The 14,052-nt window shown below is 39.6% G+C and overlaps 1 long non-coding RNA gene across 4 annotated transcripts in view; it reads left to right on the forward strand.

Annotated features, from left to right (window-relative positions):
- The window catches only part of LOC106506610 (uncharacterized), a 421,075-nt gene that overhangs the window by 36,441 nt on the left and 370,582 nt on the right, over nucleotides 1-14,052 (forward strand). The window lies entirely within an intron of this gene.

Here is a 14,052-nt window from a genome sequence, read left to right on the forward strand (position 1 = left end):
TATTTTGGAATAAAGTACATCACAATTCTCCACTTGGTGCTAGGTAAGAATACTGGAGGTCAAGGGCATGAAATTAGAATATGATTTGCTGTTAGTCCACTGGGCATCCAAGGGGTATTTTCTTCTAGGCCTTTGGTGTCCTTAATACAAATATAAAGGTGCTGATCTAGATAATATGTATAGTTTCTATAAACCCAATTCAGTGATTTCTGGTTTCTTTTTTTTTTTGGGTTTTGTGGGTTTTTTGTTTGTTTGTTTGTTTTTTTGTCTTTTTGCTATTTCTTTGGGCCGCTCCTGCGGCATATGGAGGTTCCCAGGCTAGGGGTCGAATCGGAGCTGTAGCCGCCAGCCTACGCCAGAGCCACAGCAACTCGGGATCCGAGCCACGTCTGCAACCTACACTACAGCTCATGGCAACGCTGGATCCTTAACCCACTGAGCAAGGGCAGGGATTGAACCCTCAACCTCATGGTTCCTAATCGGATTCGTTAACCACTGCGCCACGATGGGAACTCCTGATTTCTGGTTTCTTATCCTTAGCTGCTTGCAAAATTTTGAGCCATCCACCTACCATCATTTCTGATATTTATCAAGCTGAAATCTTGACTTTGGCTTTTACCGTTTCAATGTGTGCTAGTCTAGTTTGCAACTGCCAACACTGCCTTTTTTTTCATTTGAGAACTTTCTCCTGCCATCAAAGGCCACTCTGCTCATGTATATGGCAGGTTAGAATGCCGTAGAATGAACACCACCAGGAACAGTCATCACCCACTGACAGACGGAAGAAATAAGGTGAATTGATATAAACACCCAATCTCCCTCACCCTCTGGGCAGGGTAACTCTGACATCTGTGGTTCTATACTGACTCCAGGGGTTCTTCAGGAGTTTAAACTCCAGTTGCCCACAGTAGTATCTTGCTTATCACACAGACTTTATTGGCTGTGTTCCCTTCCCTGTTTGGCTTTCTGCCTCTCTCAGTGGTGTAGTTTTATTTCCAAATCAACCAACTGAAATCAGCTCTGGACTCTGTATCTATTTTTTGGGGAGAAATACCAAGACTAACCTATTCCTGATTTCTCTCCTCAACTCCTTTTTTGGGCTGCCTGCATTCCTGACCTCCACGTATTCTATTCTCCTTTAACGGAGTCTATTCAAACTTCTGTCTAGTTCTCCAGGTCCTAACATATTCTTTTTTTTTGGTTATTGTTAGGGCCACACTTAAGGCATAAGGAAGTTCCCAGGCTAGGGGTTGAATTAGAGTTGCAGCTGCCAGCCTGTAACACAGCTACAGCAACATGGTATCAGGGCCATGTCTGTGACTTACACTGCAGCTCATGGCAATGCTGGATCCTTTCACCCACTGAGCACAGACAGGGATCAAACCCTTATCCTCATGGATACTAGTCAGTTTCGTTACCACTGAGCCACAATGGTAACTCCCATCCTAACATATTCTAAGTATTCCTTCTCTTCTGTGGTCCATGAACATGAAGTAGCATTTTCTGTGGTGGACAGATCATGGCTGTGGGAGACATATCTGAGTGAGGTTGGATGAGTGATTTAAACATCTCCAAATAGCAGTTATGAAACCTGTAAAATGATGTCACCGGATCCTATTATGAAGATGGTTTAGAACCTTAGATTTCCTATGGGTATTTAGTGGATGATATAGGTCAGCAGCATAAGTTGATTCTCTTGTTTCTTGCTATCTGATCACTTAGAGACCAAGTTGTATTTCTTTCGTGACTGACCACTTTTCAAGACCACACATCAAAGAGTCAGTCTGATTTTATCTGTGGTATTTGATTTGTCATTGACCTAGGAGTGTGATGTGATATATTTGTGCTATAGTTCTTGTCTTGGTAGATTATTGCAATAAGAGTTTTCTTTTAGTGTTGCAGATTAGGAATTTAAGCAAAAAATTCAGTATTTTGTAAGTATGTATTGATGAGTGAAAGGAAAGTTTAGTATGAAAATAGTTGTCTTACTTTTGCTTTGGATCCCAAGCATAATAAAAAAGAGAGGACAGAAAAAAACTAGAAATTAGAAACAGCATGAAGAGTCACCTAGTAACAATAATAGTAATAGCTAATTGTTTATAGCAATAGTTTATTGAATACTGGGAATGTACCAAGCAGCATTCCAAGTGCTTTTTACATTGATTGATTGATTGATTGTCTTTTTGCCTATTCTAGGGCTGGTCCCGAGGCATATGGAGGTTCCCAGTCTAGGGGTCTAATCGGAGCTGTAGTCTCCGGCCTACATCACAGCTACAGCAACACCAGATCCAAGCCACGTCTTGTGACCTACACCACAGCTCAGGGCAACACCAGATCCTTAACCCACTGAGCAAGGCCAGAGATCGAAGCCACAACCTCATGGTTCCTAGTCAGATTTGTTAACCACTGAGCCACGATGGGAACTCCCCAAGTGCTTTTTAGATGCTCCCTCTACAACAGCCTTCTGAGGCCATTATCATCATCATTCCCAATTTACAGATAAGGAAACAAAGCCAGAGAAGTTAATTAACTTTCTCAAGTTTATATTGCCAGTAAGTAGTGAGGCAGAAGTCAAACTCAGAAAGTCAGATATCAGAACCCACACTTTTTAATTTCTGTGTCATGCTGACCTCCTCCTCTGCAGCCTGAGTAGCCCTGTCATGGAGAATCAATGGTTTTCAACACATTTTGTTCCATGTTGAATAATATTTTTTTCTTATTTTGAGTGTAACTCAGCTTCTACATCTCTTAAACCTTTTGATCCTAGTTCTAACTTTCAAAGAAGATTATTTCTATCTTGAATGCCTTTTGAGGCTTAATCCAACACCCTTGAGTTTTCCTCCTCCAGTAAAAATAGACCCTAAAGATTCTTGCTGCAAATCATTTGTGCAGTATATGTATTCATGATCACAAGAAGGCTGTTGCACACCCCTGCTTTTCACTGCTGGACCTAGCTGTTCACCCAGGCATCAATTTTCATTAGCTTTCTGTCATGCCAAGCTTTAGACTTGTTTTCAGGGAAGAAAAGTTCTAAAGGACCAAATGGAATCAGTAGTTCAGTGTTCTACAGGAAAAAATGAAGAGCTCCAAAAACAATAAATACATGGATAGTCATACAATTTATTTTTTCTATTTTCTTTTTTATTTCTTTTGGCTGCACCCAGGCCATATAGAAGTTCTTGGGCTAGGGATCAAACCCGCACACCAGCAGCCACTTGAGCCACTGCAGTGACAGTGCCAGATCTTAAGCCCACTAAGCCACAAGAGAATGCCTATTTTCTTTTTTTAAAAATGATAATTGACCAAAAAAAATCATTGGCTATTCCAGGAAAAATAAACAATGTATTCTGGGATTTACAACATACATGATAACAATCGCATAATGATGAAAATGAAGTTAAGGGAAGAATACTGTTGTAAGATTCATATATTAGATGTAATGTCTAATATTCATGGTATACTGTGATACATTAGAAATGCATATTATAATCCTTATAATAACCAATAATAAAAATAACAAAAGAAGTCTAGTTAAAAATTAATTACAATAGATAAAAAAATAACATAATTCATTGAACCAAATGAGGACAGGAAAGCAGAAACAAAGGAACACCAACAAAAAAAGTGGAACAAGCAGAAAACAAATAACGAGAGTGTAGTGTTAAAGCCAACCATGTTAATTACATTAAATGTTAATGGACTATCCACAGATTAAAAGAAAGAGATTGTCCAACAGGGTGAAAAAATAAAGTCCATCTACGCTTATTTACAGAGGATACATTTGCAGTATAATGACCCAGAAAGGTTAAAAGTAAAAGATGGAAGAAGACATATCCTGGAAGGAACTGAACAACATAAATTGGGGAACTCTGCGTTACCTGGAGCAGGAAGCATAGGATACTTACATAGATGTCCATAACCTCAACAGAGAAGGAGACAATGTGAGAAAAATGTCTTCTTGGAACAAGGAAATGCCAGCTGATGATAGATGCTGAAAACACTTCCCTAGAGATCCAACAAGTTTAGCAAATGACTAAATAATAATGCCTTTTCCTTTCTGCCTTGTAGAAAAACTTACAGTAAAATCTCTGTTTAGTGGTGTAGAAATGGTGATTTTTCTGCCACCTTCTTCAGGATGGCTCTTCAGTCTTACCCAGCATCCAGGTTGGGAGCAGAAGCACTCACCTGACTTGGGTACCAATTTCCTTCATCAGTTGAAGTTTGGTGTTGGAGTTATGGCTGCCATCTTTTTTTACTAGTTCAATATGTCTTCTTTTCTTTTCCTGCTGTGTTCAATGCTTCTTTTCCTTACAACAGTGACTGTTGCCAAAGCAAACAATGACAGACATAAGAAAGAGAAATAAATTGTTGACATATTTATTGCTTCAATTTTGATGGTGGACTAAATGGTGTAAAAATGAGAGATGCTACTGTGGCTTTGTCTCCCCTCCTTTGCTGTGAGCTGGTATTTGGCAAAAACCTAAGCTTTCCAAGTGATGAGTTCCTTTCTACACATGCAGTACATGCATGTCTGGCTCTTCCCAAGTTGAGGAAACTCTTAGGCCTCTGTGCAAGAAAGGAAGCTTAAAATATTCCCTTTCTCTTTCTGACCTCCTGCTAAGAAGCTTGCTTAACAGCCTTCCAAAAGGCCCCTCAGCTGGGTAATTGCAGAGATGTAATTTCATTGACAAAATTCGTGATTCAGTCCTTTGTGTGAAATAAATTTCAGATAAATTGGAGATCATCTGAAACATTGGTACAGAGTTAGACTGGGCTGGGGAGAAATTTTTTGTGGTGGGTGGTTGTTTTACCAAGAGTGACTTTAATTAACTTGTCTCCTTGATGCCTGCACACTGGAAAGGCTCTTAAAGGTGGCATTTCCCCCCTGCTGTTCAAAGGGAACGAAAGTGACAGTGGAGTTTATTCTCAGCATTGTTAATTTGGTTGATATTGGGGCCTTTCCAAAGAAACCACTAAAGCTATCATAGAAAATGAAGGGTAACACATTTGAGAAAGATTCTGGAACATTTGGCTCTTGTGGTGGCCTGTATAATGTTTGGCGAAAAAAAAAAAAAGGAAAAAAAAGGATGAATTCATTATCTCCAAATAGTGGAAAATATTATAAATGGCAGTAAATGAAGTGGATGGGAGTTTCCACTGTAATGTACAATTCTTTAAACCAGCCACCCAGAAAGAACACAGCTTGGTTTGCTGGGTGGGGAGTCTGAGCTGAAAAGCAGGAGACTGTTCTTGGGCTCCAAGTGCTCTTTGGGAGTAAAGCATTCCTTCTGCTGCTGTGGATCTTCTGGTTTATTGCCCATCTGGGCTGTGTGTGTCTTGTAGCCTGCTGAATTGAACCCAAATGGAGCTCTCACCTCTTCAACTTAGATCTGACCTTAGGGTGTTGCTTTCCTGCCTGACTCAGTCTCCAGGGGAAAAGAAAATAAGAGACCAGCCTCTTTTTTGTGTGAGGAAATGGTCTCTCTTGCTTTTGGACGGCGCTCCTGCTCTGGCTGCCTTTGCTGACCTGCAGAACAAAAGCTGTGGTTGTCTTGTCTCCTTGTCAATAGGCTGCATAGCTGAGCGTGTCCACTCAGGTCTGGGCTATGATGCTTCTCCGCAGACCCCACCCTCCTATCCTAGGAGCTGAACCTGGGGGTTGACAGCTTTCCAACACAGAACCAGGAGGCCACGTCCTTCACTACCACGGGCATCTCCCTCTCCTGCTATAAAATATCCACGGAGGGGCTCCCCCACCTGCACGTAAATGTGCACCCCAGAGTGGAGGCGAGGTCTAGTGGATGGATTCTCTTCTGTTCTTCTGGCTGATAAAGCCGATCATCTAGGCATAGTGGCTTCTCAGTCTTTCCTTAACTAATTTTAGTGGTTTTTGAGGAATTATGAAATATATACAGGTAATTATAGACTCTTGTTATACCTGATATTTTCCATGGAATCTAGAAAATGGAATAACTTGTCTATAAATTTTAAAACAAATTCATCTCTAGGGCTTCATTTTCTACTTTTTATTCTGACAACAAAATATCTTGTACTGAGCAAAAAACAGACCTAAAGTTTGGCTGGTGAATTCTTGCTGCTCCTTGGAAATTGAGGGGTATTGTGCCAAATTCAATTCTACAAGCATTGTTGAGAATTACTATGTGAGATGTCCAAAGGAAATAGGAGTCATAACTCCAGATCTTTTTTTTTTTTTTTGCCCTTTTAGGGCCAAACTTGCGGCATGTGGAGGTTCCCAGGCTAGGGGTCGAATTGGAGCTGTAGCTGCTGGCCTACGCCAGAGCCACAGCAAAGGATCTGAGCCATGTCCCCAACCTACACCACAGGTCATGGCAACACCAGATCATTAACCCACTGAGTGAGGCCTGGGATCGAACCTGCATCCTCCTCGATATTAATCAGATTCATTTCTGCTGAGCCATGAAGAAACTCCAAGCCCCAGATCTTAATATGCATAAAATCTACTTGAAAAGATAGAACAACACATATGGAACACCCTGCTGTGTATCACCACCTATTTGATGTGTTTGTGTTCATATGTACATACACACATACCACACATGCACAATACACAAAACACATTCATTCCCACAGTAAGTATATGTGTGTGTATAACTACTAAGCACAGGTACATATATAGACATACATTTATATACAACTACATATATACTAATACATTCACTGGCATACACTCTGACATAATTTTTCTCTCACATATATACATATATTTTCACATACATATTTTCACACACTCACACACTCATACATACTCAACATGTTTACAGTCATATATACTCATTCATATATTCACTTTTGTATTTTGGTCAATTGATTAGTTAAGCCCTAGACCCATATTATTAATAGTCATGTGACCTTATTTTAAAAACTAATTTTTGGAGTTCCCGTTGTGGCACAGTGGAAATGAATCCGTGAGTATGCGGGTTTGATCCCTGGCCTCACCCAGTAGATTAAGGATCTGGCATTTGCCATGAGCTGTGGTATAGGTCACAGACGCGGCTTGGATCCCATGTTGCTGTGTCTGTGGTGTAGGCCAGCAGCTATAGCTCTAATTTGATCCCTAGCCTGGAAACTTCCATATGCCAAGGGTGTGGCCCTAAAAAGCAAATAAATAAATAAATAATAAAAAAATAAAAATAAAAAATAATTTTGATGTAGATACTACTAGGATTTCACCATTAAGAATGATGTTGACTTTTGTGTTATATAAATCATATTAAGGGACTTTCTTTGTGTTTTTACTTAGGGATTTTTTTGGGGTTCTGAGAAATATAAAAACATCCCTCCCAAAAAAGAAATATCATAAATTAAAAAAAAAACAACTACCCAAATTTGCAGTGTATGATAACACACATTCATATACCCACTGATCCGAACTGAGGATTGGAAATATTTTTCTCCCTTTGCATCATCCTAATTTAAATGAAAGAAATGAAGCATACAGAGAAAGCTGGGATTTTCTTTGTTTTCCATCTGTAGTTTGTTTCTCGTGTTCCAAACCCAGAAAAAAATATGAACCGAGCACATATATGTTTTCACTCCATTTAGTACACTTATAAACATGTGTATGTCTCGATGAATAGTATATAAGTCAAGGTGTGTTATCATATGAAACTTGCATTTTTCCTCTCAATATTTTATGCGGAGCTTTAATGATATGACTGAATAGGGAGAATTACATTATTTAAACAGTTGTATAGTTTTCTAATGTGTGAATATACCACATGTTAATTATTTGTTCTCCTATTGAAGCAATTTAGACTTTCTTGCCTATTTTAAAGAGCTTTGAAATGGAAATAATTGGGAATGTCTGTATAGAAATCTATGCAAGAATTTCTCTAGAAAATACACCCAGGAGTAGAATTCCTCAGTCATAGTATGGAGGTTTTCAGTTTTATTAGATACAGCCAAATGGTTCTTCAAAATGATTTGACCAATTTAAACTCCCATAAGGAGTATATGAAAATTCTATTTCTCACCATCTTTTACACATTTTTTTATAGTTGCAGATGTTTTAATGTTAGCCTATATGGGGATGTGAGGTGGTATTGTACTGTTTTTGAATTTACAGATCCTAAGGAGTTTTTTAGAAATAGAGGAGTTCTATTATAGCTCAGTGGGTTAAGAACCCGACACAGTCTCTGTGAGGATGTGGGTTTGATCCCTGGCCTCACTCAGTGGGTTAAGAATCTGGCATTGCCGCAAGCTGCAGCGGAGGTTGCAGAAGTGGCTCGGATCCAGCATTTCTGTAGTTGTGATGTAGGCCAGCTGCTGCAGCTCCAATTGGAGCCCTGGCCTGGGAACTTCCATATGCCATGGGTATGGGCTTAAAAAAAAAAAAAGGAAAATGTTTCTATTCGCTGCTTTTTTTGTATATATTGATGTTTTCTTAATAGCCATTTGCTTTTTAAGTTTATTAATTGACTTCTCATAATTGAATTGTGATTCCCATAGGTCACAGTTTGTTCATTTAATACACTGCTGAATTGCATTTATTAATATATAATTTATGAGTTTTTATATCACTATTTATAAAGAAGTTTGTAGTATCATTTTTTTCCTTAAGCTCTTTTTCCTAGATTTGGTATCAGTCTTATGTTCTCTTCATGAAAAAATAGGAATAATCCTTTTTTAAGATTCTGGAACATATTTTATTTTTGAAAACAAAAACTCTTTGTTTTCAAAAGTCTTTTTTTGAAAAAAATCACCCTTAAAACCAGATAATCCTGGTGCCTTTTGGGATTTCAAGTAGGGTGGGTTGGGAGGGGTTTAGGGGAGATATGTAGATAATTTTTTTCATTTTTAAAAGTTTTATTGAAGTACAGTTGATTTACAATATTGTGATTTCTTCTGTACAACAGAATGATTCAGTTATACATATACGCACATCCATTCTCTTTCAGATTGTTCTCCCACAGGTTATCACAGAATAATGGGTAGAGTTCTCTGTATTATTTTCGTTTGTTTAACTCAGTGAATTTTATTATATTTATAGTTGTACAACAATCATCACAACCCAATTTTACAGCATGCCCAGCCCATTCCTCCCCAATAAATTTTTATAAATGTTTAAAATTTCTTCCTTGGTTGTTCCTGTTAGATTTTTATATCTCAAATTGTTTCAACTTTGCTATTTTTTTCCCTAGAATATTAGCTAGTTTTCCCAGGTTTCAAATTTATTTACATATAGTGAAAGTCAGATATCGTAGTGATCTTCTAGAATGTATAAAGAATATTACAACTCAGGAGTTCCCTTTGTGGCTTGGCGGTTAACAAACCTGACTAGGATCCATGAGGATGCAGGTTCGATCCCTGGCCTCACTCAGTGGGTTAAGGATCTGGCCTTGCTGTGAGCTGTGGTATAGGTTGCTGTCGTGTCTCTGATCCTGTGTTGCTGGGGCTGTGGTATAGGCTGGCAGCTGTAGCTCTGATTCAACTCCTAGCCTGGGAACTTCCATATGCTGTGGGTGGGGCCCTAACAAAAGCATAAAAAATGAAAAATAAAAAAATTCTGTTAATTAGATAATGGTGATGATTGCACAATTCGGAAAATAGACTAGAATTTATTGAACCGTATACTTTAAAGTGGTGAATTTAGTGGTATATAAATTATATCCCACTAAAAATATGTTGGTGATTAGAACATAGAATCTTAGAAATGGAAGGGTTTTTAGAGGTCATGAATTTCAAACTCAATCTAATACAGATGGTCAGGGATCTTTGGTTGAGTCCTTCCTTCTTTAAAGTAGAGGTCTCAAACCCATTCAATTCTTTGACCAGCTTTAATAAGTTAGAAAAATTTCTTTTTTATTGACTTGAAATCTTCCTTCTTAAATGATCGATCTCCTACTGATTCTTATTCTGGTATAATGAACAAAACAATGGAAGTCTCTGCCACACACTCCTCCTTCACATATTTGAAGATGGACATCATGTACCTTCTGTGTCTTTCTTTCCCAAAAATGATAATTTGGGGATGGTGGCATTACCAGAGGTTCCATTTTGTGTCTCCCTCTCCCCTCTTTTGGTTTATTTAGTTTTTATAAAACTACTGCGAACGTTGTATTTGTTATGTAATAGAAAGAAAAGGACATTGGCAAAATAAGCCCTCCCAAATTGAGAATGATTTGATCAGGGCAAGGGGCAGTGTGGGTCTGATTACTTACTTGTTGCAGGTCTAATCTGGGGCAGGAGTGTAAGGATTACAACTATGTCAGCTGACCCCTGTCCTTGTAGCCCACTCCCCCCAAGCTGACTGATTGAAGGCCTCTTCCGTGTTCCTTTACAACGCAGTGCTTCCTGGATTCATTCCTAGGTGAAGGCCCAGGGAGGCAGAAATGGAAGACCCAAATCTAACCCTCAATTACCTCAGAATCTATGCCCTCCAGAGCTAACAGTTTTTCTCAAGGTCTTCAATATTTTGCAATTGTAGCGAAGAGTTCTCTTCTTAAGAAGAGGCTAGGATGATTAGAAACACAGGTGAGAGAGCTTAAAAAATCCATGTGTCCAATGCAGGAGTGAATGAATGCCATTAGAATCAAGGAGAAGGATAATGCATGTTGCTTTTCCTTGTCCCCAACATGCTCCTCGGACAAACCTGTCAGACACAGAACACTGGGCAGATGGACCCTAAGTCTGACCCAGGACACCTGGAGTTAGGGTTTCCTCCTCTCACTGATCTGTGGTGGACAGAACAGCATGCTGGTTAAACATGCAGAGTGAGCTGACAGCCTGGGTTTGAATCCCAGATCGATGTCTAATTTTCCTCATCTGTGAAATGGGGATGATAATGATCACAGTTTATAGAGTTGCTATGAAGTTTAGAGCTAATACACACAATATGTATATATACACAGGCGTATGTAAATAACATATATGTGTATACACTCAGTAAGAGAGATGGAGAGGAGAGAGAAGAAAGGTAAGTAGCTTCTGGTACATCATATGTGTCATGTAAACCTATATAAATATTTGATACAGCCACTGATATTGTCTCAGATAGTGTTTAGTTCTCAGTCTTCTAAATCCAGTGTTTATTTTACGCTTACTGCACATCTCAGTTTGGATGCTAAATTTCCCTTCATAGATGGAAACGTAGATTCCCAAGCCTAAGTTGTTCTGGAGGGAATCTGACTTTCTACAGCTCATCCTTCACTGTCACCTATTATCCAATCAGATTGTTTTTATTACTCAATGAATTTTATTACATTTATAGTTGTACAATGATCATCACAACCCAATTTTATAGCATTTCCATCCCAAACCCCCAGTGCATCCCCAGCTTTTGGTTCTGTGGATGCTCAGGGTGTCCATTCTCTACTTAATCCACCCATGGCTCCTGCTGACCTAGATTTGCTGTTTTTAATCCTCTTCTACCTTTTCAGGGCCAGGGGGCCACACTGCAAACTGACTAGGGTGTGGTTCATTGAGGCAGCTGTCAAACCTCAACCTTCTCTCCTCCATAGGACAATTTCTGACTACTTTGGTTGTCTTGAGTCCCTCTTGGCATAGGGGGTAACTAGATCCTCATTTTCCTGTCTTCACTCCATGCCCTCATATGCAGAACTCTGACTCTCTTCTCTTTCTTAAGACTGGAGGCTCCTGGGAGCACAGTGAACTGTCTCTTCTCTGCCCAACTCTGTTATATGTGCTTTGTGTTCTCACCTGTGCCCGAAGTGAGTCCTTCCTTCCTTCCTTTGCCCATTCATTCATCTAGGAAGTCTTTAGGGAGAGCCTACCACATGCTCCACTTTGCAGGGGTCGGGTGTAATCATGAACCAGACAGACATTGACCCTGCCCTTCACTGAGGGACACAGGTGTATGATAGTGAAGATTAACTTTTCGGCATCAAGGATTGCTCCCAGACTTCTCTCAGTGTAATCTGATGAGAAAAGGCTTTGGGTAATTGCAGAGGAAAGAAAGGTTGAGGGTGGGATGGGGAACAAAAGATGATGTTTAATTTTGGATATGTTAGTTCAAGGTACTTTAGAAAGGCCCCAGGGGAGATGTGGCTGTATGGTTCTAGAGCAGTGCGGTCCAACACAAACATAATGCAAGCCACATAGGTAATTTTAAGTGTTCTAGTAGCCACATTAAAACCAGTCAAAAGAAACAGGTGAAATTAATTTTAATGCTATTTTTATTTAACCAAATATATCCAAAATGTTATCATTTCAGCATGTAGGAAATCCTGCCATTTGCGTCAACATGGATAGACCTTGAGGGCATTATGCTTAGTGAAATAAGCCAGACAAAGACAGTTACTGCATGGTATCACTTATGTGTGGAATCTGAAAAAAAGAAAAAAAGTTAAACTCATAGAATGAATAGAAAAGAGAGAAAAGAGAGTAGAAAAGTTGCTGCAGGGACTGGAGGTGGGGAAATCAGGGGACTGGAGGTGGGGAAATCAGGAGAGGTTGTTAAAGGGTACAAATGTTCAACTTTAAGATGAATGAGGTTTTAAAGATCTAATGTAAAACATACTGACTGTAGTTGATAACATCATATAATTGAAATTTGCTGAGAGAGTAGAATTTAAATATTCTCACACACAAAAAAAGGAACTAGATGAGGTGATGCATATCTTAATTATAGTAGGAATTCTTTTACAATATGCACATATATCAAATCACTACGGTGTACATTTAAACAGTTTCATTTGTGAACTACACATCAATAAAATAAAAAATAATGAAAATTTGACGCTTTTTGTACTTCTAAATCAGGTACATATTTTAGACTTATAGCCCACCTCAATTCACATACCAAATGTCCATTTAAAGGTGAAAAGTTTGTGATTGAAAAAGTAGATTCACATAGTTAAATAGCTCCAAACATACTTTAAAGTGTTCCAGTAACTGAATTGAATATCCTTTTAAAACTCTCAATCCATTAAAATGAAATCAGATTAAAAATTCAGTTGCTTGGAGTTCCAGTCGTGGCTCAGCGGAAACAAATCTGACTAGCATCCATGAGGATGCAGGTTCGATCCCTGGCCTTGCTCAGTGGGTTAAGGACTCAGCGTTGCTGTGAGCTGTGGTGTAGGTCACAGACACAGCATGGATCTGGTGTTGCTGTGGTGGCGTAGGCTGACAGCTATAGCTCTGTTTGGACCCCTGGCCTGGGAACCTCCATATGGGTGTGGCCCTAAAATAAAATGAAATAAAACCAAAAAAATTTTGGCGGCTCAGTGGTACGAGCTGGCTTTCAAATACTTAACAGCCGTATGTGGTTATTTTCCACTGTGTGGGACAGTGTAGTGGGGGAACTGCCTGAAGATCCTCCAGAGTACAGATGGGATTTGACACTGAGAAAATGAGTGAGATCACCCAGAAAGAAGACATGGAAGGAGAAGAGATTCTGGGTGACCTCTGTGGGCCTGCCCTTCTTTGTGCTACTTCTGAAACTTTAGTCACTGCTTATAATTCATTATCTGAAATTTGGGCGTGGGATGAAGGTCCTAGGCCATGTTTGAAGATGGAGCCGCTGAGATGGGTCATTGAGATGTGGCTATCTATCCTGCACCTGTTGCTTGAGTCTGAGTGGACGAAGATGGTTGCTGAGTCCCCATTTGTCGAGTCCTCCTGATCCCGCAGAGATCTGCGTTAATGTGGCACAACCCCACTCTCAAAGCCTGCAAAGCAGGTGCTCTCCTGAGATTCCTTCAGCCCCTCCATCTCCTCTGACCTGCAGGATGGGTTGGGTCTCTGTATGGCTTCAAGTCATCTGGTCTGGAAACCTGGACTCTTTCCTGCTCTCTAAAGAATCTCCCCCCATAGCAGCCAGTGTTGAATCAGGGCACCTTACTAAAGGTAGCCATCCATGACAAAGTGGAGCTGTTGGCCTCTCTGGCTTCCCTCTGACTCCCAACCCCTACTTTCTTTTGCATTGCTCTCCTCTTCCTCTTCTCTCAAGGGCCAAAACACATTGAATGGTTTCCCCGATAACAGTTCTGTAGCTTAAACTGGTTCTTGGTGTTTTTCCACAAGTCTTAAATGTCTTGTCCAACTTTTTCA

The sequence above is a fragment of the Sus scrofa genome, chromosome 17 (assembly GCF_054392235.1).
Source record: "Sus scrofa isolate SSC_HxYL_T2T_F1_AM1 chromosome 17, Sscrofa_HxYL_maternal_Yorkshire_Landrace_v2.0, whole genome shotgun sequence".
In the NCBI taxonomy this organism is placed as follows: Eukaryota; Metazoa; Chordata; class Mammalia; order Artiodactyla; family Suidae; genus Sus; species Sus scrofa.